This window comes from Plecotus auritus (assembly GCF_963455305.1).
Source record: "Plecotus auritus genome assembly, chromosome: 2".
NCBI lineage: Eukaryota > Metazoa > Chordata > Mammalia > Chiroptera > Vespertilionidae > Plecotus > Plecotus auritus.
In genome coordinates this window covers 146,438,982-146,461,565 of record NC_137771.1, presented here as the reverse complement: position 1 = coordinate 146,461,565, position 22,584 = coordinate 146,438,982, and the positions used below count along the sequence as shown (strand labels likewise).

Below are 22,584 nucleotides of genomic sequence, written 5' to 3'. Positions count from 1 at the left end.
TAAAATAGTACATAAGAAATTCAGCTCTCAATTAGCAGACATCAAGCATTACCTCACTAGACTAAATGTTACCGTGTAGTTGGAAGCTGTGAGGATTAGGCAATTGTGGCATATTGTGTGCAAAGAGGTAAAGGGTAGTATTAGTCCAAGGTGTAGGAGGAAAATTTATGGTGACCTAGATGTAGTTTCTTTCCTTTTACTTATATTGGAGTTGGGGTTCTCTGACAGGTACACGCAGTAACAAGGTAAAATTGATCCAGTTATTTGGGAGAGTGAATAAAAGTGTTATGAGAGATCAGCAGGCAGAAACCACTTCCACTTGGAGTCATTGGGGAAAGCTTCATGGAAGCAGAGGTGCTTGAATAAGGCCTTAAAGAATGAGCAGGATTTAGATCAGTGCTGTCTAGTACAAGTATACTGTGAGCCACATATGTAATTTAAATGTTTCTAATAGCCATGTTAAAAACTAAAGAGAAACAGGTGAAATTAATTTTTAATTATTTTACTTAAACATATCCAAATTCTATTTTCACATGTAATCATTGTAAAAACAAACAAACCCACAAACACCCAAACAGTTGCACAATTTTACATCTTTCTGTACCAAGTCTTCAAAATCCAATGCATATTTTACACTTACTCTACATCTCAGGCTGGTGTACTCTAACCACATGTTAAATGTTAAATAGCCACACATGGCTAGTGATTAACATTGGATAATGCATTTAGATGAGCAAATGGAAACGGCCTCTGAATGGAGCATGAGCAAAGACATAGGCAAGAAAACTGATTTGTTTGGAGAGTAAAGACTAAAGCTTCATGAAGTTTGCTGTTTTGGAAGAATGAATTGAATCCTAAACTGGCTGTTAGCACCTGATTGAAGGCCAGGAGGGAAATGTTTCTAGAGTTAAGATGTCTTTGAGGAATTTTTGGTTAGGATTGTGAACATGTGTCTGGTTCACAGGGGCAAGGAACACGGAGTGAATGGTTGCTTGAGGTAGCATTTGTTCTCTACTAGGGTTGCTGCCTCTTTGTTGTGGCTTTTTATTTTTGCTCTTTTTTATTGTCATGAATGGAGGAACCCTGAAGTGTTCTGTGATTTCTGCTCTCCCTCCATTCTCCTAATATTTCTCCTTTTTCTCTACTGACTCCACTTACCAGTCCCCCTAGAAGTGAGTCTGAGTAGAGTCAGAAGAGACATTCAGATTTGGAGCACAGGGTTTGGTAAAGCCTTTGCTTTTAAGAGTGCTTGATGAATGAATGGGTTGTTATAGAATGGGGAGGCTTTGCATTTTTTGGTAACTTTTTCAGATGGAAATTTTTCTGAAGTGTGTTATACATCTCATCACCTAACCTAAATTCATCTTAGTGACTTGGGGTCATCCAGTTTACAAATGTAAGTATTTAGGAATAAAACTAGGTCCGTGTCCTCAAGGAATATGTGGTCTAGTTATAGGAATCACATTTAAGAAAATCAATTACTGTTACACTTCTGTAATAATAGTGAGAGCTTTAGGGCAGTTAGGGTAAATGGTTGCTGTTAAATGGCCTTATACAGAGATCCCATTTTGAGAATGCTTTTTATTAGTTTTCTCCCATTTTCTTTCTTTGTTGTTATTGCTATTTCTCAATTTGTTCCTAATCTGTGAACCTAGGTAGCTAAATGTGTTAAAATTGTGTATACCTTTGTAAAAAGGGCTCAGGATGGGGCCTGAAGCTTCTTAAAAGTACCAGACGTCACTTTTACTTATTTACTGGTTTTCAGATCATTGCTTCTCAAAATTTAAATGTGCATTGGGTTTACCTGGGGATCTTATTAAAATGTAGATTCTGATTTAATAGATTTGCTTGTGACCTGAGATTCTGTATTTCTGACTGACTGGCATCTGGGTGATGGCAGTTTGCTGGTTCATGGACCGATTCTACTTAGCAAGTTCTAGATAATGTGTATTTCAGAATGAGTTCATCACAGGAATCTATTCTCTATATTATATATGGTAAGTTATATTGTATCACCTAACATACTATAATTTATCTGATTACATGGTTTATCATTGTTCTTTCTTTCCATAGTGAACTCCTTCTCAAAGGCAGTGGCTGATAGCAGGTGGCTCAGTAAATGTTTGTTGTCTGAATGTATGCATGAATGAATGCACATTTTTGTAAAATCATGTGCAATAACATACCATGCTGCCATTTCATATAAATTTTCAGACTCCAGTGTTTTTGTGGGCTGTATAATTACTGGTATAATGCTCACTTTTTATGGTAAGCTAAGGTTATCAGAAACTGCCTCAGCTCTCAAACTTTCTGAAACTGTAGCCATGTAGTTATCTATACTAATAAAAGGGTAATATGCAGATTGGTCAGGACACCCTCACAGTAACAACCAAACAGCAGGCTGCGTGGGGTGACAAGGCTGGCAGGGGGGTTAGTGAGGGATGACCAAACAACTGAACAGCAGGCTGCGTGGGGTGACCAGGCTGGCAGGGGAGGCAGTGAGGGGTGACCAGGCTGGCGGGGGCGGGAGGGGGGAGTTGGCAGAAACCAGGTCAGCGGGGGGGGGGGGGGGAGGGGCTGTGAGGGGTGTGACTGGGCCAGCAGGGGGGGCATTTGGGGGTGACCAGGCCAGCAGGGGCAGTAGTTGGGGGCGACCAGGCCGACAGGGGGGAGCAGTAAGGGGTGACCAGGCCTGCTGACAGGGGCAGTGAGGGGTGACCAGGATGGCATGGGGGGCAGTTGGGGGTGACCAGGCTGGCAGGGGAGGGCAGTTAGGGGCAACCAGGCAGGCAGGCAGGTGAGAAGTTAGGAGCCAGCGGTCCCGGATTGTGAGAGGGATGTCTGACTGCCTAAACCGACAGTCAGACATCCCCCAAGGAGTCCTGGATTGCAGAGGGTGCAGGCTGGGCCAAGGGGACCCCCCCACCCATGCACGAATGTCATGCACCAGACCTCTAGTGTGGAGATATCCTTGTAAAACTGCTTATGGTTAGTTTGAAATGATCTACATTTAATTACTATAAACTACAGGTTTTTTTAAATAAAAAAATGCTAAATTATTACAGTTCAAACATTGGTAATTGCTCTTCATGGTATTGAAGTAATCAGCCTTGGATTTGAACATAAGGTCTCATTTTCTGGGCTTTCTCCTGAAATAATTCCTGAAGATCTAAAGTCATGATTAAAAAATCTTTTTTGTATAGACATTAATTGTATAACTGTTGGTATTCAGAGTTTCTTTTGCTTAGTTTAAAACATTTGTAAAACATTGACTTTAAAGTCATTTTAATTTATTGCTAAACTCATCTTAAATTATTGCTAAAATTTTCCTAAAATTGTAATAGTATCAGTTCCATAAAGAAGCTTCTGTTGTTAATTTAAGTTGTGAATAGGAATTGTTTAGGGGAATAACAGTGTCTTTTTCAAAGTTTTGTGCACTTGGTGAATAGTATTCTCAGTGCTTCCCATTTCGTAAGCATTGAAATATGAGAAGAGATTTAAAATGTCACTTGAGGAGTAGGTGATTGCAGTTTCAGACATGATATAATCAGTAAATAAATGCATTTAATATGAAAGAGAATGGAACCTGTTGTTTAAGAAGAATATTGACAGCTTGGGGTTCTGGGAAGACTGGATATCGCCTTAAAAAAATGAAGAGAACCCAGCCGGCATGGCTCAGTGGTTGAGCATCAACCTATGAACCAGGAGGTCACAGTTTGATTCCCGGTCAGGGTACATGCCCAGGTTGCAGGCTCGTTCCCCAGTGTCGGATGCGCAAGAGGCAGCCGATTGATGATTCTCTCTCATGTTGATATTCTCTCTCTCCCTCTCCCTTTCTCTCTGAAATCAATAAATACATATTTTTTAAAAATGAAGAGAAAATTAATCTAATTATCCTGAAATAGGGACTTAAAAAAAATTAAATTCTTTATTGTTTAATGAATTACATAAGTCTCCTTTTACCTCCATTGACCTCCCCCCCGGCCGCCTCCAACCTCCAGCACATGCCCTCCCCGTCTCCTCCCAATCCCCCGGCCCTGTCCATTGGTTATGTTCATAAGCATGCATACAAGTCCTTTGGTTGATCTCTTACCCCCTCACCCCCTGCCTTCCCTCATAGGTTGGACAGTCTATTCGATGCTTCTCTGTCTCTGGTTCTGTTTTTGTTCATCAGTTTATGTTGTTCATTATATTCCACAAATGAGTGAGATCATGTGATACTTATCTTTCTCTGACTGGCTTATTTCACTTAGCATAATGCTCTGCAGTTCCATCCATGCTGTTGCAAATGGTAAGAATTTCTTCTTTTTTTACAGCAGTGTGGTATTCCATTGTGTAGATATACCACAGTTTTTTAATCCACTCATCTGCTGATGGGCACTTGGGCTGTTTCCAAATCTTAGCTATTGTAAATCATGCTGCTATGAACATAGGGGTGCATATATCCTTTCTGATTGGTGTTTCTGTTTTCTTGGGATATATTCCTAGAAGTGGGATCACTGGGTCAAATGGGAATTGCTTTTCTAATTTTTTGAGGAAACGCCATACTGTTCTCCACAGTGGCTGCACCAGTCTGCATTCCCACCAGCAGTGCACGAGGGTTCCTTTTTCTCCGCATCCTCGCCAACACTTGTCGTTTGTTGATTTGTTGATGATAGCCATTCTGACAGGCGTGAGATGGTACCGCATTATTGTTTTGATTTGCATCTCTCAGATGATTAGTGACTTTGAGCATGTTTTCATATGTCTCTTGGCTTTCTGAATGTCCTCTTTTGAAAGGTGTCTATTTAGGTCCTTTGGCTATTTTTTGATTGCATTGTTTATCTTCCTTTTGTTAAGTTGTATGAGTTCCCTGTAAATGTTGGAGATTAAACCCTTTTCAGAGATAACATTGGCAAATATGTTCTCCCATGCAGTGGGCTTTCTTGTTGTTTTGTTGATGGTTTCTTTGCTGTGCAGAAGCTTTTCATTTTGATGTAGTCCCATTTGTTTATTTTCTCCTTAGTCTCCATTGCCCTAGGAGCTGTATCAGTAAAGATATTGCTACAACAAACGTCTGCTATTTTGTTGCCAATGGCTTCTTCTAAGATTTTTATGGTTTCCTGCCTTACGTGTAAGGCCTTTATCCATATTGAGTTTATTTTTGTGTATGAGGTAAGTTGGTGGTCTAGTTTCATTGTTTTGCATGTATCTTTCCAACTTTCCCAACAACTTTTATTGAAGAGACTGTTTTGACTCCATTGTATGCTTTTGCCTCCTTTGTCAAATATTAATTGGACATAGTGGTTTGGGTCGACTTCTGGGTTCTCTGTTCTGTTCTACTGGCCTATATGGCTGTTCTTATGCCAGTACCAGGCAGTTTTGAGAACAGTGGCTTTGTAATGTAACTTGATATCTGGTATTGTGATCCCTCCAACTTTGTTCTTCTTTCTCAGGATTGCTGCAGCTATTTGGGGTCTTTTTTTTTATCCCAGGTGAATTTTTGGAGCGTTTGTTCTAGGTCTGTGAAGTATGCCGTTGGTATTTTAATGGGGATTGCCTTGATTTTATAGTTTGCTTTGGATAGTATGGACATTTTAATGATGTTGATTCTACCAATCCATGAACACAGTATGTTCTTACATTTATTTATGTCTTCCTCTAAAATAGAGACATTTTGTATGGACATTTATATGATTACATTTTATATGATTGTATTTATATGAAATTTTAAAAATAGGTAAAACAAAAGTGTTGTGTTTAAGGATTCATGTTTAAGTGGTAAAATTAAGACGAGCAACTAGAAAAGGATTATCATGAAAGAACAGTAGCTACTACAGGGTGAGTAATGGGGCATGAAGGGAATTTCTAGGAGCTGGCAATATTTTACTTCATGACCTGTGTGATGGTTGAGTATTTGATTTGAATTGTATTTGTATTTTGGACTTTAATGTATGTGTGTTATACTTCAAAATTTTTAAATATTAAAAGCTATGTAGAAAATGGTCTAATTTTTATAAAATTAGTATACACATACATATATATTCTGAAAAATAATTTGAAATATTCCAAAATGTTAATAAAAGTGGTAATATTACACTCAACAACAAATATACAACCCAATTCAAAAATGGGCAAAGAACCCCTGAATAAATATTTCTCCAAAGAAGAATAAAAATGGCCAATAAGCACATGAATAGTCACTCAACATCACTAATCATTAGGAAACACCAATCAGAATCACAATGAGATACCACCTCACACTCATCAGGATAGCTATTATTTTTTAAAAATAACACAAAGTAATAATTGTTCACAAGTATGTGGAGGAATTGGAACCTTGTGCATGGATAGTGGGAACATGAAATGGTGAAGCCACTGTGGAAAACAGTATAGTGGTTCCTCAAAACAGTTCAACATAGAACTACCACATGATCAATCTATTTGACTCTGGGTATGTACACAAAAATTGAAAGTCTGAAATATGGGTTTTAAGTGACAACTGATTTTATAGATTACTAGAGGCCCGATGCACGAAATTTGTGAAAAGGGCTTGGCCCCTGCGGTGGCAGCAGCTGCCTCTGCCTCAGCCCCTGCGGCACCTCGGCTTAGTCTGGAAGGTCTTCCGGTCTAATTAGCATATTACGCTTTTTTTTTTTTTTTTTTTTTTTTTTTTTTCAAATATATTTTATTGATTTTTTACAGAGAGGAAGGGAGAGGGATAGAGAGTTAGAAACATCGATGAGAGAGAAACATCGATCAGCTGCCTCCTGCACACCTCCCACTGGGGATGTGCCCGCAACCAAGGTACATGCCCTTGACCGGAATCGAACCCGGGACCCTTCAGTCCGCAGGCCGACGCTCTACCCACTGAGCCAAACCGGTTTCGGCAGCATATTACGCTTTTATTGTTATAGATAAGCAGAGGGCAAACAGCTTAGAAATTTTATTTATTTATTTTTATACTATTTACATGAACGTTTGTATTGTAATTCAGGTTTTATTGTTTTTAGAGATAATTCCTAAATAATAATTTACCTCAAGGATTTAATTACTATGTTAACATTTATTTGTATTTAGAGCATAGAGTACAGGGGCTTTTCCTATCACAGTATAATGCCACAGTTCAGGTAATTCTGGAACACCGAGTTAAGTGTACTGCAGTGCTCATCTAGCTTTCTTTTTCTTTCCTTTTTTAAATATATTTTTATTAGAGGCCCGGTGCACGAAATTCGTGCATTCGGGGGGTTCCCTCAGCCCAGCCTGCGCTCTCTTGCATTCTGGGAGCCCTTGGGGTGATGTTCGACTAATGGCTTAGGCCCACGGCCAGTCGGACATCCTTAGTGCTGCTACGGAGGTGGGAGAGGCTCCCGCCACCACCACTGCGCTCACCAGCCATGAGCCCGGCTCAGGGCTTCTGGCTAAGCGGTGCTCCCCCTGGTAGTCAGTGTGCGTCATAGCGACCGGTTGTTCTGCTGTTCGGTCTATTTCCATATTAGCCTTTTATTATATAGGATTGATTTCAGAAAGGAAGGGAGAGGGAGAGAGAGATAGAAACATCAATGATGAGAGAGAATCATTGATTGGCTGCCTCCTGCATGCTCCCCACTGGGGATCAAGCCCGCCACCCAGGCATGTGTCCTTGACCAGAATCGAACCTGGGACCCTTCAGTCCTCAGGCTGACACTCTATCCACTGAGCCAAACCAGCGAGGGCTCAGCTGACTTTCTGAACAGAATTGATAAAATATGCTTGGCAAATCATTTCTGCTGTTTATGCTGAAAGTTGGATTCTATTTGGTATAAGCCCAAGACAATGCCTACTTCCCCCCGCCCCCACCCCCCCCCGCCATGTATCAAAAAGAAAAATGAAATTTAGCAAAGGATTCATTCATACTTCATTCAATAAACATTAACTAAGTACTGGTTATATTCAAGCTGCTAAGCAGTGTTTTATAATCATTTGAAACAAATTTAAAGCCAGAATTGTGTATTATTCTGCCTTGCTTGGGCAGTTCAATTTTTTTCATTGTTTTAGCCCTAGGAATGATACATGAATATCTTCTGAAGTTTTCTAAATACTGGTATTTTTAGAAATTACATTCTCTAGCAGAGTAGAATAGAATGACACAGTTTTAAAATGTAGCAATGTTTGAAGTGACTTATTTAGATTGTGAAAAATACAGATGGGAAACAAATCAGTCCCTCCTGTTAGGTTCATAAGAGCCAGTTGTTTCTTGTGCAGCTGCAAGGATAATAAGATAAAAGCCAATGAAAATAAAAGGTATATCCTCAAATTTAATGTATATCTGTTTTTAAGGTCTAGCCTTTTGACCTAGCTGATAAAATAATGTCTAATAAATCATTTGTTTTTAAATCTTCTTCCTTTTTCCTGTGAAGGTTAAAGGAGTTATTTTTTTTTTCTTATCCTTAAGCTGACATAGCATTTCATAGTTGGGTGGGAATGCTGTAGTGTGTGCTCTTACAAGCAGTTATATAAAACTGATTGCTTATGGTGGTATTCAATAATTTCAGCAAGAAGATATAATACTATTTGTATAGAACTTTATCCTTTATAATGCATATATATGCATATATATGTGTGTGTATACACACACATATCTATACTAATAAAAGGGTAATATGCTAATTAGACCGGACATCCATCCGGATGTCCTTCTGAACAAAGCCACAGTGGTGAGGGCCAAGGCAGAGGTGGTTAGGGGCGACCAGGCTGGCAGGGGAGGGCAGCTGGGGCGACCAGGCAGGCAGGCAAAGTGGTTAGAGGTGATCAGGCAGGTTGGCAGGTGAGTGGTTAGGAGCCAGTGGTCCTGGATTACGAGGGGGATGTCCAACTGCCGGTTTAGGCCCGATCCCAACCGGCAGTGTGACATCCCCCGAGGGGTCCCGGAATGGAGAGGGTACAGGCTGGGCTGAGGACCCTCCCCTCCCCCGTGCAAATTTTGTGCAACGGGCTTTTAATATGTGTGTGTGTGTGTGTGTGTGTGTGTGTGTGTGTGTGTGTGTGTGTATGATCTCATTTGGCTCCTTTAACAATTCTTTCAGAAAGGGAAGTTATGAATTATTGTTGTTGCCTTGTTAGAGATGAGAAGACAGGCTTAGGGTGATCAGATGACAAATCCTTCATGACTGATATGGTGGGATGTGATACAGAGGGTTATATACTATAGCTTTATACCTCTTCAGATTTAATAATGTGCTCACACATCCCTTGCCAAAAATCACTTAAAGAGACTAGTTATTTTACCATAAGATACTATTGTTACATATAGCATCTAGATAATATTGTCTAATTTATATTAATATTTAACTAAATGTATTTTATAATACATTATATATTAAACATGTAAATATAACAATAACGTTATACTGTATGTACATCATATACAAAAATAGAATTATAACTTATTTTGATTTACTTATTTATATACTGAGAACACAATAGTAAAATTAGAACGTATAAGCAATTAAATTGTGTTAATAACTTTATCAGCACAGTACTTTTTCTGTTTTTTTCTGTTGTTTTTATTCAGTGATGTTGGAGAATTAAGAAGTTCTTAAAATAACTTGTTTATGGTTATTTCCCCTTTAAAAAGTTTCCAGCCTTTTGAAATATAAAAGTGACACATAGAAGGATGTATTTATCTCATAGGTATGTAATTGAATACCAGAAAATCTTGAGCTTTATATCATAGATTTCATTTACATGTAGTCACTGATATGAAATAAATGAGATCCTCTTTTTCCAAATAAATTATCATTGATGATTGGAATTCAGGGAGAAAAATAAATCTATCATCTACTTCTTTGCCAAATTTTGATCTCTAATTGATAAAGTACCCTTTGAAAGAATTGTCCAGTTGTTGCAAAGTGTTGTCACCTTACTTGCAATAGTTGTTCCTTTATTTTCCAAAATGATGGTTTCAAGAAAAGGAGTATTTGGGGTATTGCTTGTCTCATTACATTTTGGATAAAGTGGAAATTTGTAATAGAAACATCGTGCTATTTTGTGTTGACTTTTGCTGTTTTCATTTTATTTTTTCTCTTAGGCAAAGGATACAGTCTGTTTTCAGCTTCCAAATAAAATACTGCTTTGGTGGTGGTGGTGGTACCCTGATGCATTACTTTTTGCATTAAAAGTGCTGCAAAGTCACCTCATGTGTATAGAAAGGAACATTGTGTTCAGAACTTTGTTTTAAGGAAGCATGTAAGATGAAAGAGGAAAGGATTTAGAGCACTCTCTAAAGATAACTTCTCCTTGGTAGAGAAGATATTCTTCTATTTTGTAAGCAAAGTCTTACAGTAAATGCATTGCAACATTACACATGTAGAAAAGTTATGAGTTTCTTCCTTTCTTTTTTTTTTTTTTTGCTTAGGAAGATGAGTTTTTTTTCTTAGCAGGGAAAAAAGTACCATTGGTGCAATTTGATCTACATGGACTATGGATAAAAAATAAGTCTATGAAGATTTACAGCATCTGTTCCATTTGTAATTAATTTTAGTAGTTCATAGAAAAACATTCTATGATCTCTATTTCCTTTGTCAATTGCAATGCTGAAATACTGTAGTTATCATGTTTGTTTGACTTATCAAGCCAAGAAGACTAGGATTAGCACCTTGTTTACTTAGCACAAGATCCTGGTTAAACTCAACTTCAGGAAAGGATTACATTAATTGAAAAGGGACTTTTCCATAACTGCTTTTGTGGCTCTAATCCTGATTCAGAATTCCACTAATTTCTTAAAAACTGATGAATAGGGTATTTTTTTTTCCTTTGGTATGCAAATATGCAAATTGTTAAAATGCTGTAACAGATATGTCTGATTCTGATCAAAATGCAGATAACTTCAAGATTCCTCAATGATCAAAGTGTGCTCCCACATGGTCATGGTCATTTCTGAATGTGCTATCATACTGTTGTTATTAGGAAGGTTTGAGATTGTTATTTTAAAACTAGAGGTCCGGTATATCTACACAATGGAATACTACCCTGCAGTAATAAAGAAGGAGTTCTTACCATTTGCAACAGCATGGATGGAACTGGAGAGCATTATGCTAAGTGAAATAAGCTAGTCAGGGAAAGATAAATACCACATGATCTCACTCATTTATGGAATATAATGAACAATAGAAACTGATGAACAAAAACAGATCCAGAGACAGAGAAACATCGATCGGACCATCAAATATCAGAGGGAAGGTAGGGGATGGTGGGGGTAAGAGGGAGAGATCAACCAAAGGACTTGTATGCATGCATATAAGCCTAACCAGTGGACACAGACGACAAGGGGGTGAGGGCATGAGTGGGATTGGGGGGGTAATGGAGGAATAAGGACACATATGTAACACCTTAATCAATAAAGAATTTTTTAAAAAAACTAGAGGCCCGGTGCACAAAATTCGTGCACTGGGGGGGGTGTCCCTCACCCAGCCTGCACCCTCTCCAATCTGGGACCCCTCAGGGGATGTCCCACTGCCGGTTTAAACCGGCAGTCAGACATCCCTCTCACAATCCGGGACTGCTGGCTCCTAACCGCTCACCTGCCTGCCTGCCTGATTGCCCCTAACTGCTTCTGCCTGCCAGCCTGAGCACCCCCTAACTGCTCCCCTACCAGCCCGATCGCCCCCAACTGCCCTCCCCTGCAGGCCTGATCTCACCCCCAACTGCCCTCCTGTACTGGCCAATTTGGTTCTGATTCGTCAGTTTCTATGCCAGTCAGCATCAAAAGTTCCACCTCCTAGGCAACCATTGGCTCCTCACAGTTGACCCAGATTTGGTTCTGATTGGTCAGTTTCTATGCCAGTCAGTGTCAAAAGCTCCACCTCCTAGGCAGCCATTGGCTCCTCACATTTCACCCAGATTTGGTTCTGATTGGTTGGTTTCTATGCCAGTCAGCATCTCTGGGCCTATCAACGGGGCTTGATTAGAAAGATGGGGATGGTCAGCAGCCCTGGTGGGGACCTGGAGAGAAATGGAGGCACAGCTGCTGGAGAGAAAGAGAGAGGCAAGTGCTGATCAACAGCTGCCACAGAGGCTATGGATCAGACCCTGCTTCTCTCTTCAGGCCTCTCTCCAGGCCTGATTTGCAGCCCTCTCAAGCAGTCAGTGCTGGGTCACCGTGCCTGCAGTCAGTGCTGGGTCACTGCGTCTGCAACCGCAGCAGTCAGTGCTGGGTCACCACGGCAACCCAGCGCTGACTGCAGGACTGACTTCCGGTTGGTTGAGCCTCCGGTCGTGAAGGACCCAGTGTTTTTATATATTAGGATAAGTTGCACAGTACATACATATTATGGTCGTTGAACTCTTATCTACTGTACAAATTAATCTGTAACAAAGTTGTCCTATTTCCATTTCTGCCAAATGTCACACAAAATATTTAGGAATGAATTAGAGAGTTTTCATGTGGTAGTAATTTGTAATCAGTGTGTTAACAATGGTAGCAACATAATTCCAGACAAAGCTTTGGTTCTGATGTCTCCTGATCTGGAAATTAAGAAATAACTAGAAATATGAGGGCACAAAGTAAGTCATTAAACCACAACTCAACATGTGCAACTTGCCACTGTTACTCACTTTTACAATTTGCTGGTGCTTACAACTAATTAGCTGATCATTTTCAAGTTTTAAATAATTGATCAGAAGTTTGTGCCTGAGTATAATTCTATATAATAAAAGCCCAGCAACTGAACGGTGGAATGACCAGAACAACCAGTTGACCAGTCGCTATGATGCACACTGGCCACCAGGGGGAAGACACTCAACGCAGGAGCTTCCTCCTGGTGGTCAGTGCACTCCCACAGTGGGAGTACCACTCTGCTGACCGGGATGAGCAGCGCTCCCACAGTTGGGCTGATCCCTGCAGGCCACACCTCCCACCAATGTACGAATCCCATGCACCGGGCCTCTAGCATGTGTGTGTGTGTGTTTGTGTGTGTGTGTATGCAGTCTTGTTTGTTATGGTTAATCTGTGCTTATTGTGGCTTAAACATTCTCAAAAAATATGAATGGATTACATCTCAGAAAGAGCTGCCCCCACCTCTGTTCGATGGGTTTTAGATAATTGAACTTGGGCCAAAACCTTGGAATAGTCAGTGAGAATGTCAAGTACATGAGAGCATGGATTTTTTGTTCACTGCTAGCACTATATAGTGCCTCACACATTGGCTAGCATGTAGTAGGTGCTCAGTACATATTTATTGATGGTTTGAATGAAAGAACACTTTTGTCAGGGAGGGAAAGAATTCAGAGCATGGGTTAAAGAGAAGTTTAGGAGAATTACTGGAAACTGAAGAAGTGTTTTAAGAAAAGAGGCTAATTTTGCAGAGTATGTAGGAGGATGAGGACTGAGAAAAATGGCTAAAATGATTTCTTGGGTACCATTTGTAGTAGAGCAGTGGAGAGTTTCAGTTAATGAGAGAATGAGTGGAGACCACTGTTTTAGGGAATTGAACTGTAAAGAGAAAGAGAAAGTTGACTTTTTTCTTTTAGAGCAATTTAAAAATCTTTTTATTTGTGTTTTCCCTTTGTTTAGGTAACAGAGAAATAAGATTTTAATACACATTTCCTTTTTTAATTTTTTAAAATTTATTGTTTAAGGTATTACAAATAGTACTTATGTCTCCTTTTTTTCCCCCCCAATGACCTCCCCCCGGCCTCTCCTACCCCCAGTTACTTGCCCTCAACCCGCCCCCCGCAGTGTCTTGTATCTATTGGTTGTGCTTATATGCATGCATAGAAGTCCTTCAGTTGATCTCTTATCCCCCCCACCCGAACCTTCCCCTACTTTCCCCCCGTAGTTTGACTGTCTGTTCGATGCTTTTTTGCCTCTATTTTTGTTCAACAGTTTGTAATGTTCTTTATTATCCATAAATGAGTGAGGTCATGTAGTATTTATCTTTCTCTGACTGGCTTATTTCACTTAGCATAATGCTCTCCAGTTCCATCCATGCAAACAGTAAGAAGTCCTCTTTTACAGCAGCGTAGTGTTCCATTGTGTAGATGTACCAGTTTTCTAATCCAGTCATCTGCTGATGGGCATTTAGGCTGTTTCCAAATCTTAGCTATTGTAAATTGTGCTGCTATGAACATAGGGGTGCATATATCCTTTCTGAGTATGTTTCTGTTTTCTTGGGATATATTCCTAGAAGTGGTATTACTGGGTCAAATGGGAGTTCCATTTTTAATTTTTTGAGGAAACGCCATACTGTTCTCCACAGTGGCTGCACCAGTCTGCATTCCCACCAGCAGTGCACGAGGGTTCCTTTTTCTCCACATACTCGCCAACACTTGTCATTTGTTGATTTGTTGATGATAGCCATTCTGACAGGTGTGAGCTGGTACTTCATTGTTGTTTTGATTTGCATCTCTCAGATGATTAGTGAGCATGTTTTCATACGTCTCTTGGCCTTCCTTATGTCCTCTTTAGAAAAGTATCTATTTAGGTTCGTTACCCATTTTTTATTGGGTTGTTTATCTTCCTTTTGTTAAGTTGTATGAGTTCCCTATAAATGTTGGAGATTAAACCCTTATTGGTGATAACATTGGCAAATATGTTCTCCCATGCAGTGGGCTTTCTTGTTGTTTTGTTGATGGTTTTTTTTTTGCTGTGCAGAAGCTTTTTATTTTGATATAGTCCCATTTGTTTATTTTCTCTTTAGTTTCCATTGCCCTAGGAACTGTATCGGTGAAGATAATTGCTTTGGCATTATGTTTGAGATTTTGCTGCCTGTGGATTCCTCTAATATTTTTATGGTTTCCCATCTTATGTTTTAAGTCCTTCATCCATTTTGAGTTCCTTTTTGTGTATGGGGTAAGTTGGTGGTCTAGTTTCATTTTTTTTTTTTTTGCATGTTATCTGTCCAATTTTCCCAACACCATTTATTGAAGAAACTGTCTTGTCTCCATTGTATGTTCTTGCCTCCTTTGTCAAATATTAATTGAGCATAGTGGTTTGGGTCAATTTCTGTGTTCTCTATTCCATTCCATTGATCTATATGTCTGTTCTTATGGCAGTACCAGGCTGTTTTGAGAACAGTGGCTTTGTAATACATCTTGATATCTGATATTGAGTTCCCTCCTACTTTGTTCTTCTTTCTCAGGATTGCTGTGGCTATTCAGGGTTTTTTTTTTTATTCCAGATGAATTTTTGGAGAGTTTGTTCTAGGTCTGTGAAATATGCCGTTGGTATTTTCATATGGAGTGCATTGAATCTATAGATTGCTTTGGGTAGTATGGAGATTTTAATGATGTGGATTCTCCCAATCCATGAACACGGTATATTCTTCCATCTGTTTGTCTTCCTCTATCTCTGTTTCTAGTGTCCTGTAGTTTTCCGAGTACAGGTTTTTTACCTCCTTAGTTAAGTTTATTCCTAGGTATCTTAATTTTTTTGGTGCAATGGTAAATGGGATTGCTTTTTTAGTCTCTCTTTCTGTAAGTTCACTACTGGTGTATAAAAATGCCATAGATTTCTTGGCATTAATTTTGTATCCTGCTACATTGATGAATTCATTTATTAAGTATAATAATTTTTTGATGGAGTCTTTAGGGTTTTCTATGTACAGTATCATGTCATTTGCAAATAATGACAGTTTCACGTTTTCTTTTCCAATTTGGATACCTTTATTTCTTCTTCTTGTCTAATTGCTATGGCTAGCACTTCCAGCACTATGTCGAACAGGAGTGGTGAAAGTGGACATCCCTGGCTTGTTCCTGTTCTTTGGTGAAATGGTTTTAGTTTTTGCCCATTGAGTACCAGTATGATGTTGGCTGTAGGTTTATCATATAAAGCTTTTATTATGTTGAGGTATGATCCCTTTATTCCCATTTTCCTGAGGGTTTTTATCAAGAAAGGGTGTTGGATTTTGTCAAATGCTTTTTCTGCATCAATTGAAATGACTATGTGATTTTTATCTCTCAATTTGTTTATGTGATGTATCACATTTATTGATTTACGGATATTGTACCATCCTTGCATCCCCGGGATAGATCCTTCTTGGTCATGGTGTATGATCTTTCTGATGTAATGCTGGATCTGATTTGCTAGAATTTTTTTGAGGATGTTGGCATCTATGTTCATGAGGGATATTGGCCTGTAATTCTCTTTCATTGTGTTGTCTTTATCTGGTTTTGGTATTAGGGTAATGCTGGCTTCACAGAATGAGCTTGGAAGTGTCCTTTACTCTTGAATTTTTTGGAATAGTCTGAGGAGGATAGGTTTTAGTTCTTCCTTTAATGTTTGGTAAAAGTCCCCTGTGAAGCCATCTGCCCCTGGGCTTTTGGTTGCTGGGAGCTTTTTGATGACTGCTTCAATTTCATCCATAGTTATCAGCCTATTGAGATTTTTAGATTCTTCCTGATTGAGTTTTGGAAGGTTGTATTTTTCTAGGAATATGTCCATTTCCTCTAGGTTGTCTTGTTTATTGGATTTGAGTTGGTCATAGTATTTTTTAACAATCCTTTGTATTTCTGTGGCGTCTGTTGTTATTTTGCCTCTTTCATTTCTGATTTTGTTTATTTGGGTCCTCTCTCTTTGCTTCTTGGTGGGCCTGGCTAGAGGTTCATCAATCTTGTTTATCCTTTCAAAGAACCAGCTCTTGGTTTCATTGATCTTTTGTATTTTCTGTTTGTTTGTTTGTTTGTTTTGGTTTTTTTGGGTCTCTATTTCATTTATTTCTGCTCTGATCTTTATTATCTCTTTCCTTCTGCTCACTCTGGGCTTTGCTTGTTGCTCTCTTTTTAATTCATTAAGTTGTAGAGTTAGATGCTTTATTACCTTTTTTTTCTTTTCTTTTCTTTTCTTTTTTTTTTTTTTTGAGGTAGGCCTGTAAAGCTATGAACTTCCCTTTCAGGTCTGCTTTCACTGTGTCCCATAAATTTTGGATTGTTGTGTTTTTATTGTCATTTGTTTCCAGAATGTTTTTAGTTTCTTCTTTGATCTCTTTGGTAACGCAATCATTGTTTAATAGCATGCTATTCAGCTTCCAAGTGTTTGAATTTTTTTATTGTTTTTATTGTACTTTATTTCTAATATTATGCCATTGTGGTCTGAGAAGATGCTTGATATGATTTCAATCTTCTTGAATTTGGAGAGACTTTGCCTGTGACCCAGTATGTGGTCTGTCTTTGAAAATGTCCCATGTGCACTTGAGAAGAACGTATATTCTGTGGCTTTGGGGTGAAATGTTCTGAAGATGTCAATTAAGTCCATCTGATCTAGTTAGTCGTTTAGGATTGTTGTTTCTTTGCTGATTTTTTTTTGTCTGGAGGATTTATCCAGTGATGTCAGTGGGATATTAAAGTCCCCTACTATGATTGTATTGTTGTCTATCTCTCCCTTGATATCTTCCAGGATTTTTTTATATATTTGGGTGCTCCTGCATTGGGTGCATATATTTTTACCAGGGTTATATCCTCTTGTTGTATCAATCCCTTTAGTATTATGAAATGGCCTTCCTTATCTCTTGTTATGGCCTTCACTTTGAGGTCTATTTTGTCAGATATAAGTATTTGCTACCCCAGCTTTATTTTTTTTTCCCATTTGCCTGAAAGATATTTTTCCATCCCTTCACTTTCATCTGCGTGAATCCCTTGTTCTGAGGTGGGTCTCTTGTAGACAGCATATAGATGGGTTATGTTTTCTTATCCATTCAGTCACTCGATGTCTTTTGATTGGAGCATTTAGTCTGTTTACATTTAAAGTTATTATTGGATAGGTACTTGTTTGTAGCCATTTTTATTTTGTGTGCCTGTGTTCCTTCTTCCCTATTTATTTATTTATTTTTATTTATTTTGTTTTTTACAGAATAATGAGTTAAATTGACTACATTTGGACACAGTAAATATTTGACATGAAAAGCAGTTGTATCAGAATAGGCATCAGAAAAAATAGCAACTTATCCTACATATAATAACTAGAAAATTTTTTCGGTCTGATCATTTAAATGTTACACATCCTGAGAATGTTATACAATGAACAAACTAGGTACTACTTTATCTTGCTTGGAAATCATCTATTTAAAAAAAATGCTTTGAGGTATAAATCACCTATGTATTAAACATGAGTGTTACATTTTACAAGGAGTTTAAACAAACATCAGACAAAGTTCTGTGGCTCTTAAAACAGTTATCAGTCAGGTTAAAGGACACACTGTTCCACCATTTCCTGTAAGTTGGGGTTCTCCATTGCAGCTGCCACTCGCTCTTTGTCATTTATCTGCTTGTTGATATCTTCCTCTGTTGAGTGGTTTCCTTCAGAAATGTAGATTTCCAACTGAAGTTTAAATGGTAAACACCGCTGAAGTAATAGTCCTCTTCATTTATCTCTTGAACCTCCACACAACTTTCCGTTACCACTTCCAGTTCTTCCATAGTATTGAGCTTCTCTGGGTCCCGGATAGTTCGAATCAAATCATAAACCTCTAGCACTTTCTCTTCCATGATCCGGGGCTGCTGGTCAGCTCCCCACTTAAGAGGCCCGAGAGCCACGGGATCCTACCCAGCGTCCAGGAGAGCAGCCCTGACACCCGCTTCATCCTCACGTTCTGCCATCCCTGGCAACTGTCCCACCTGAGCCACTGTCTTTCAGGGGCTGGCCTCGTGATTTATCAACTTGCTGTTCTCCAAACGGGCCAAGACCAGCCTAAAAGTGCCCAGGGGAGTAGGGAATCAATATTTGCCCTTTTGCAACTGGTTTATTTCACTTAGCATTTGTCTTCAGAATTTATCCATGTTGCATAGGATATGCAGGAATTTCCTTCCTCTTTAAAGCTGATTAATATTCCATTGTTTGTATATCCCACAATTTGTTTACCCATTATTCCTATGAATATTTGGGTTGTTTTTGGCTAGTGTGAATAATGCTGCTATGAACATGGATTTACAAATATCTGTTTGAGCCTTGCTTTTAGTGCTTTTGGTTATATATCTAGAAGTGAAATTGCTAGAATAAATGGTAATTCTATATTTAACTTTTTAAGGAACTGCTGAACTTTTCCACAGAGGCTGCACCATTTTACATTCCCACCAGCAATGCACAACCTCTCCACATCCTTGCCATTTTTTTTATGCTTGCCACCATAAAAGGTGTGAAGTATAATATTTCATGATTCATGTACAAGTGTTTGTGTGGATGTATGTTTTGAGTGTTCTTGGGTATCTACCTAGAAGTAGAGTGGCTGGGTCATACTGTAAGTTTATTTTTAACATTTTGAGGTTTTGTCAAACTGAATTCCAAAATGGCTGCACCGCTTGACATTCCTGTCAGCAGGGTATGAGGGTTCCAGTTTCTCCACATTAATACCAACACTTGTTGTTAAATCTTTTTTACATTAGCCATCATAGTTATAATAACCACTAGAGGCCCGGTGCATGAAATTCGTGAACGGGGGTGGGGGGGGGTGTCCCTCAGCCCAGCCTGAACCCTCTCCAATCTGTAACCCCTCGAGGGATGTCCAACTGCCCGTTTAGGCCCGATCTCTCTCTCGATCCCTAAATGGGCAGTCTGGCATCCCTCTCACAATCTAGGACTGCTGGCTCCCAACTGCTCACCTGCCTGTCTGCCTGATTGCACCTAACCGTTTCTGCCTGCCAGCCTAATCACCCCCTAACCAGTCCCCTGCCAGCCTGATTGACACCTAACTGCTCCCATGCCAGCCTGTTTGCCCCTAACTGCCCTCCCCTGCAGGCCTGGTCACCCCTAACTGCCCTCCCCTGCAGGCCTGGACCCCCCCCCTAACTGCCCTCCCTTGCAGGCCTGGTCCCTCCCAACTGCCCTCCCCTGCTGGCCATATTGTGGCGGCCATCTTTGACCACATGGGGGTGGCCATCTTGTGTGTTGGAGTGATGGTCAATTTGCATATTATCTCTTTATTATATAGGATTGCTTTTTAACATGATTGTAACTGAATCATTTTACTCATTCCCAGTTATTGCTTGGTGAAAGGGTATAAATGTTAAAGAGGAATTCATAAATATTATTTAAATATTCAAGCAGTATATACAAATATGGTACATATTATACTCATGTTGTACTGACTTATGCTCTGTAAGGAGTGAAAGTCTCATTTCTATCTCATTTTTCATAAGTAGCCACCTTTCACAATTTTGGGTTTTGTTCTAATGGATATCACCATAATTCTAAATTTTTATGTCTGTATTACTTAAGTAACTTTTAATGTTAAAATATATTTACTGAATAATTCTTGAGGGAATTTGTGCTGAGGGAATTTGTGCTAAGGATAAGTGGGAAAGGTTAATGCAAGGAAATTTTAGAAAGTACCTGAATACCAAGCGCTAGAGCAGTGGTTCTCAACCTTTCTAATGCCGCGACCCTTTAATACAGTTCCTCATGTTGTGGTGACCCCCAACCATAAAATTATTTTCGTTGCTACTTCATAACTGTAATTTTGCTACTGTTATGAATCGTAATGTAAGTATCTGTGTTTTCCGATGGTCTTAGGCTCTATAGCAGCGACCCACAGGTTGAGAACTGCTAACAGGGTCGCCTAAGACCATCGGAAAACACAGATACTTACATTACGATTCATAACAGTAGCAAAATTACAGTTATGAAGTAGCAACGAAAATAATTTTATGGTTGGGGGTCACCACAACATGAGGAACTGTATTAAAGGGTCGCGGCATTAGAAAGGTTGAGAACCACTGCTGTAGAGGAATAGCCAAATCAATTACTCAGCCATTAAAAATCCAAATTATAAAGAGTATTGAATGACTTGGAGAAATGTTCATAACTTTTTTTGAAAAATAAAGATAAGTGAATCCTACAGGATTTTATAAATTTATATAATTAGGATAATCCAGTTTTGTTTTATATATGTCTCTGTACACACACACACACACACATTTACACACATACATGTATATGAAGAAAAGTAATTCAGTGAGTGTGAATAGTAGTTCTTTCATGGTAGTGGAATTGTGGTTGGTTTTTAAATTTTTTTTTATACATTGTCCAATTTCTCTAAAATGATTAAATTACAATAACAAAAAGGTTAAGTTTGCCCTGGCGGGTTTGGTTGGAGCGTCGGTCCTTGGACCAAAGTTGTAGTGGGTTCGATTGCTGGTCAGGGGCACATACCTCAGTGGCAGGCTCAATCCTCGATTGGGGTGGTACAGGAGGCAGCCAATCAATGTGTCTCTCTCACATAGATTTTTTTCCCCCCTCTCTTTCCCCCCTCTCCTCTCTCTCTCTAAAAAAAAGTAATAAATGGAAAGGGTATCCTTGGATGAGGATTAAAAAATAATAGTAATGAAAGTTAGCTACCGTCCAGTAATATTAAGAGTAGTTGTTTTCATGGCTTCTGCTTATTGAAGAACTAGAGGCCTGGTGCACGAAATTTGTGCACTTGGGGGTGGAGTGGGGATCCCTCAGCCTGGCCTGTGCCCTCTTGCAGTCTGGGAGCCCTCGGGGGATGTCTGACTGCCAGCCTAGGCCCGGGAGCAGGCCTAAGCCGTCAGTTGGACATCCTTAGTGCTGCTGCAGAGGCGGGAGAGGCTCCCGCCACGCAGCTGTGCTTGCCAGCCGTGAGCCTGGCTTCTGTGGGAGCGCACTGACCACCAGGGAGCAGCTCCTGCGTTGAGCATCTGCCCCCTAGTGGTCAGTGCGCATCATAGCGACTGGTCATTTCACCATTTGGTCGATTTGCATATTAGGGTTTTATTATATAGGACTAGTGGCCCTATATAATAAAAGGTGCACGAAATTTGTGCACATTAAAAGGGGATTAATTAGAGGAAATAATTTAATGTTGCTATTTGCCCTTTCTCTACAATAGAAGTGTCAGAGATGAAAGAAAATTAGTAAAATGTATATGAAAACCTTCCTCCTGTCAGAGTCTGGAGCACACCATGGGACTCAGAGTCAAGTCCCTGCCCACCCACGTGCGCCTCAAAATTGAATGAGACCCAGACCCGGTGGTCCCCCCCTCCATTGGGCTAGATCCAGACCCGGCCAGTGCCACCCTTGTCAAGCCCCACTGGGCAGGGGTCGTAGCCTCAGGTCCCTTGCCGCCAGGATGTGGGCATGGCCTGAGGTCCCCCAGCCCAGACTGGGGTGGGGGGCATGCCTTGAGGTCCCTCATCAAGCCCTGCCAGGTGGGGGACATGGCCTGAGATCCCCTGTCAAGCCCCGCTGGGTGGGGGCCATGGCCTGAGGTCCCCCGTCAAGCCCCGCCAGGCAGGGGGGGGGGCGCGCAGCCTCTGGTCCCCTGGTCCGGCATCAGGAGGGGGGCACAGCCTCAGGTACCCTGTCAAGCGCCACCGGCAGGGGGATGCAGCCTCAGGTCCCCCATCAAGCCCCGCCGGGCAGGGGGCGAGGCCTGAGGTCCCCTGTCAAGCCCTGATTGGTGGGGGGCACGGCCTGAGGTCCCCGGCCTGGTGCTGAGGCAGGGGGAGCAGCCTGAGGTCCCCTAGCCCAGCACCAGGACGGGAAGCGCACATTGAGGTCCCCTGTCAAGCCCTGCCAGGTGTGAGGCGTGGCCTGACGTCCCCTGTCAAACCCTGCCGGGTGGGGGGCGTGGTCTGAAATCCCCTGTCAAGCCCCACAGGGGCAGGGGAGGGCGTAGC

The 22,584-nt window shown here is 40.4% G+C and overlaps 1 protein-coding gene and 1 pseudogene across 6 annotated transcripts in view; one reads left to right on the top strand and one right to left on the bottom strand.

Annotated features, from left to right (window-relative positions):
* TBC1D23 (TBC1 domain family member 23) overlaps positions 1 to 22,584 on the top strand; it is an 81,086-nt gene that overhangs the window by 1,190 nt on the left and 57,312 nt on the right. The gene's annotated exons all lie outside the window — the stretch shown is intronic.
* LOC308240854 (cytosolic iron-sulfur assembly component 2A-like) lies at positions 18,137 to 18,533 on the bottom strand (annotated as a pseudogene). Its single transcript has one exon. The product of its transcript is annotated as a cytosolic iron-sulfur assembly component 2A-like (transcript).